Genomic DNA, 6,000 nt, shown 5'->3' on the forward strand with positions numbered 1-6,000 from the left:
AAAAGCCTCTAAACTTATGCCATTGTCATTGTAGAATTTGACATAACCTCAACCCTTCATTAAAAATTCTCAACTGGGGACAACGGAATAAAGTAGAAACTCCGTTAGGTGATTTGTGAACCAAAACCTATTGTCTAATCTCACCCCTTGTTGTTTATTCCTAATACTGGCACGATGATCAATTTCATCTGAAAAATATTAGAGATAGGGTGAATTGTCAACATCTCAATAAGCATTAACACAACATACCCCAAATCACAGCAAAATCTTGACGTCTGCTATGCTAGAGATCAAGCCAGTTCTACCATCAACTCTATAAGAAAACAACGCAACTCTCAACCATCATAAACATTGCATCCAGTTTGTCTTTATTTTCTTTCGATTTGTGTATATCAGACAACATTCCATGATCATAAACATAATTCATGAATTATGTGCAAGCATAATTTATTTCTAAGCCTCACTATATGTATTTTAGCCTTTGTATTCATTCTAGAGAGCAACAATCACCACAACACAATTTAATTTTTTTGACGGTTTAGAAATTGTGACATTCCAAAAGCTGTCACCAAAAATAAGATTTTGTGATGGTTTCAAGCAACCATTACTAAAGGTGGACGAGAAATGGTTAAATGTTCAAACTATGATAATGTTTCAATTCATTTGAACGTAACTCATACGATGTCATTTTGGAATGGCTACAAACGTATAAAATTTGATGTTCAAACGTTTCATGTAAATTCGAACATAAAACCCACATATGTGTGAATGTCTACGTTCTTCATTCTAATGTTCAAACGATAATCATTAACGTTCGAACGTATAATGTTTTAAAATTGTAATGGAATTTCAAATTAAAAAAGAATTGAGAATTGAAATATAAAAACACTAGATATATTAAATGATATTGTTCGTTCGTTACATAAAGTATAAAAGAAATGGCAAAATATGAATAAAAAACTTATTCATTACATAAAGTACACTAGATAACTTGAATTCTTTATTCATTATTCATTAAGAAATGGATTTTTGTTTTTTGGGTTCATTATACTAGATATTGTTCATAATGTAAAGTTTAAAATTAAAAGTAAATGTTCAAATTAAAATAGATTGACACTTGAAATACAAAAATACTAGATATATTTAATGATATTGTTTATTACATAAAGTAAAAAGAAAAAAAACAGAAAAATATAAATAAAGTGCAAAAAAACTCAAAAATCGTTGCTTACAAAAGTATGAAATTCATTCGTTAATGCGTTGACATTTTCATTTAGAATATCTAAATGATAGCAAACCTTGATGATACTCCGCTGTGCTGATGTGATTTGTCGGTCGATATGCGTAGTAAGTGATGAGACCAACGCATCAACCCAAGCAGGATGTGCATCCCTTATAAATGTATCCATTGACTGCTGAGTAGAGGGAGCAACACTGTCATCAGGTTGGGTCAGAGAAACAAATTCTGATGTAGGTGCAAGCTCATATCGAGTATGCTCCCTACCCTGTCTAATGCTCCGACAATGTGGGTCATGTTTAGGGGCCTTATATGCTCAGTCAACCACTACTCCACTTTGGGTGGCACTCTTCGATTCATTAGTAGCTTAGTAATGATGACCATATATACTAGGTTGTCTGTGGAGATGATACTCTTCTCGTAACGGACCCTCTTAAATATCCACAGTGACAAGTCGATAGGCACTCCACGTGCCAGTCGTATGAAGAATTGTATGCAAGTCCAATTGAATGTGGCCTTATGTGCCACAGGATTTACGTTTGTTGCAACTATGAGATGCAACATATGAAAAAATAGTAGCAGCAACATCTGAAAGAATGTATTCTTCTTCTCGAATGGTGTGTGGTATCTCCTAATGAGGATGAAGAAATCCTCATCGGAATCGACATCCTGAGCATCATTAGCATCCTCTCCCTCTGACCGGTCAACATCTCTGGCCATAGATTTGATTGGGCCAGTAGATGATGTAGATAGGCCTACATCTGGTGCACCCTCAGCCTATGGTGATGGGCATAGATCTGCTGTGCCCTCAGCCTGAGCATCCACTGTACTCGATGCCTAAGATATGTGACGGAGCCCAAGTAGCGAGGCGATGACATCTTCCGAAACCTCAAATTGAATACCGTATACGGTTACAGTGTGAGATGATGCATCCTGAGGCATTGACAACATCTCCATATAAAACTTGCACACCATAGAGGGGTATATACTCCCCCTTAGTTGGCAACTGTTGGTCCATGACTGATCTCAAACTCTTCTGGTCCTACGTAAGCTCATCAAACTCGTTAATAAGTACTTTGCATTTAGCAGTAATAGTCCTACAGCTTATTCAAGAGGTTTCCCAGGTTTCTTTCTTCCTTTGTTTCCTAGTTGTCAAAGGATGGGCCATTTTCTGCCAAAAAAGAAAAAAAAAAGTATAAATAAATATATGAAAAAAATTACTTCTGTTCTGAAATACGTTTGAATGTAACAGAATAACATTCCAACGTGACAGTTGACAACGTTTAAACTTAAGAAGTCAAACGGTCAAACGTTCAAACTCAAATGGCAAAACATTCGAATGTTAGACTTCAAATTTCCAAGAAAACATAACATTCAAACATTCTAGTGTAGAAACGTTCAAACGTAAAAATACATTCAAATGAAGAGTAACATACATTTGAATATAAAGATAAGCGTTTGAATGTAACATTTGAACGTTTCGATACACTCAGCCATTTTGGATTTTATCAAATATCCTTGTAATCTTCTAATGACTACCATAGAAATGAAGTATACACTGAGTGTAAACTATCTATAGTGGCTATTTGGCCATTGGCCACTCATGGTGGCTAGAAAATGAAGTTACAAATCCGGTCATATTGGTAATCCGAAACCCACTAAAAAAATGCAATATATATATATATATATATAAACGTGGGAGAAACTAAAGTTAGATGGACACTAACCAGCTTTTGTGACAATTATGGTGGTGAATGACGACAGCGTGCGACGCTGGGTGCGGGCTTTTCGTGGGATGAAGGAATAGTAACTTTCAGTGAAAAAGACTTGAGCTATTCAAACGATGATATTATATATATGTAACATTCGAACGTTACAACAGATATATTCAAACGCTATAACACTTTCCCATACCATTCGAACATGTTATTTAATATTTGAACGTTACTAATTATATTAGTTATATATATAATTATTTTTCAATTTTATTTTCTAATTTTATGTATTTTTACTGCACATTTTAGTTGATTTTTGAAACTTTTTTAATTTAAGGTTATTTTATTTTATTTTCTCAATCAATTATTTAATGTTTTATAGTGAGGTGGAAGTCGACTATGCATTTTTTAAAATTTGGATGTGTTTATATGATGTCCATCTATGATTGTTATTAGGAGTAACAATATTTAACATGACTAGTTAATCCAACACGAATACAATATGATATAAGTGGGCTTGTGTTTGATGTAAATGAGTTTGGATCAAAATGGGTTGACTAATATACATGACTAATAAACAGTTTAATGGTGGATCAATCTGCACAACCTGTTATCAACTTATATAGCACAAATAAATTTTATTTATAATTAATGTTTAGTTTTATATACCTTTATTGTTGTTGGGATGTAATCCTGATATTAGTATTTAACGACATAATATCTCGAACTATAAAAACTTTATTTGTTAATATGTAATTTTATTTTATGGAAACATTAATTTTCTTATATATTATTAGTTTAGATATCGATCATAAAAGATATTATCATGAATTCACTTATAGTTGTGAATGCTTTATATAGTTGCCCTTGTATTATATATGAGATTATACCAGTTGGGTTAAAATAAAAATATGGGGTAATTCAACCAATTTATATGAAACGGGTTAAATATGGTTAATCTAATAAAAGTTAATTACTAAATAGATTATGTGGGTTTTGTCATGTCTCCTTTTTTATATGGCTTGTTTTAGGATTTTATGGTTTGAATCGTTTAACTAAACAAGTCATGTTTGACTCATTTAGTCTAATACTGATTATTAGTTAACACAACACGAACATGACACACGAACACAAATTAACACCCCAAAATTCAGTTTACGGACCTAAGCATAAGATTTTATTTGGAACCTTTTAAACTCTAGGGATAAACTTGAGAAATATTAACATTGTGGACCGCTACAATAGTTTTCCTTAGTTTTAATTTAAATCCCATATTAAGATTAAAAGAATCATAATAGTTAACTATGTAAGTCCAATTGTCTAGATACTTAAAAGGCCCACAATTAAGCCCCAATCATTTAAAATAATTCATTAACTAATAGAGTCCATCAACCTCAAATTACGGTCGAGGGCATAAAATAGAATAAAATAAAATAAAATAAAATTGTACACTTTTTAGATAACAAATAATATATAAGTTTTTGTAAAAAAATTGACTTCACATAAAAAAAAGTGTAAAAAAAATTGAGTCATTCTACAGTCACTGCTCGTCCCTCCCACTCCCCCATCCCGCTTGAAGTGTCATGCCCACGTTATGCCATGTGTCATTATATTAAAATATTAGAAAAAAAAAACAAAAAGTTTAGTCAACGTCTTCGTTTCTTCACTTCTTCTTTTTCCTTCTACCATTACCGGTAGACTATAGCTCCCCTTATCTTCATTCTTGCTCTTGTTTTTATTCTTTTTATTTGTTTCATTTTGAAGGGTGTTATGGTCCTCCTGTTGCTCCAGCTTCTAATCCATTCAACGCTTCTCATTTTCCTTCTTCTTTTCTGATTTAGAATCCTCCAAAACTTCACCATTTGAAACAGCAGTTGAGTTATCTTCGGCCATAGGCTCACCTTTCTCTGCAGCTGTAGCTTTTGATTTCTTGTTCTTACTTTTCTTTCCTGATGCTTATGTAGGAACTTCTTCGATTTCTATCTTTGCACCTGCAAAAAGCAATCCTATTCAGTCACAAAGTGGTATTATCACCAAGAGAACAAAAAACTATTGTAATTACGTGGCTATCCCATTGTACTGAAACAACATGCTTCAAACACCAAAACATAATGCAAGTGGTTTCCTTCCCTTCACCCTCACACATTTGGATTGGAGCTAAATTAATTTCGGTCGGTATGAGCTTCTCTCTTCCTACTCTCTCTCTCTCTCTCTCTCTCTCTATATATATATATGATTAGCTTGGGAGAGAAAGAAAAATCAGTCAATATGAGTTTCTTTCTTTTCCTTCACTCTCACACATCTGCCTTACAGACGATTGGTTTGGGAGGGAAGAAAGAAAAATCGACAAGAGGGAAGAAAATGTTATGTATTCTGGTATTTTATTATTATTTAAAAACAGGTCACATGGGCATTTTACGTCAAGCGGGAGAGACGAGCGGGAGGGAGGAGCGGTAGAAGTAGCATTTTTCTAAAAAATTATTCTTAATTAATGGAATATACTTTTTTATAAAAAAAATTTATCTGTTTGAGATTTATATTTAGTATTACTCTAAAAAAAAAATATATAATATAATACAGTCTATCAAATGGAGAACTTTAAAAGAAACTTAATTGGTTACTCATCCATGTGCTTTATGTCGTAGTTATCCTATATATGTCGTATTCAGCACGGTACCCTATGATTTTTTTTTTTTTAAGTATTTATCTTTCTCTCTTATATGGTGTAATCCACTGTGCACCACATATATGTTTTATGGCGGCTGAGTACCTGACCTTTTGGTAGGGGTTGAATAATTTATTTATTTATATTATTTTTACTTTTGCGCATGGGGGCCACGTGTAAATGTTGTCTTGTAGGATTTCATTTTCAGTTTTCCTTTTCTTCCTTTTTGTTTTTTCTTGGGCACATAGGTACTAACAAAACAATAGAAATTACAAATGGGGAGAGGGTCCGCATGACAGTTGAATAATGACAATCTGCATGGTGCCAACAAACCAGCTTAACATGTAGGAAACTTCAAGAAACAAATGTTTTTACTTTACTAT

The sequence above is a fragment of the Carya illinoinensis genome, chromosome 3, assembly GCF_018687715.1.
Source record: "Carya illinoinensis cultivar Pawnee chromosome 3, C.illinoinensisPawnee_v1, whole genome shotgun sequence".
NCBI lineage: Eukaryota > Viridiplantae > Streptophyta > Magnoliopsida > Fagales > Juglandaceae > Carya > Carya illinoinensis.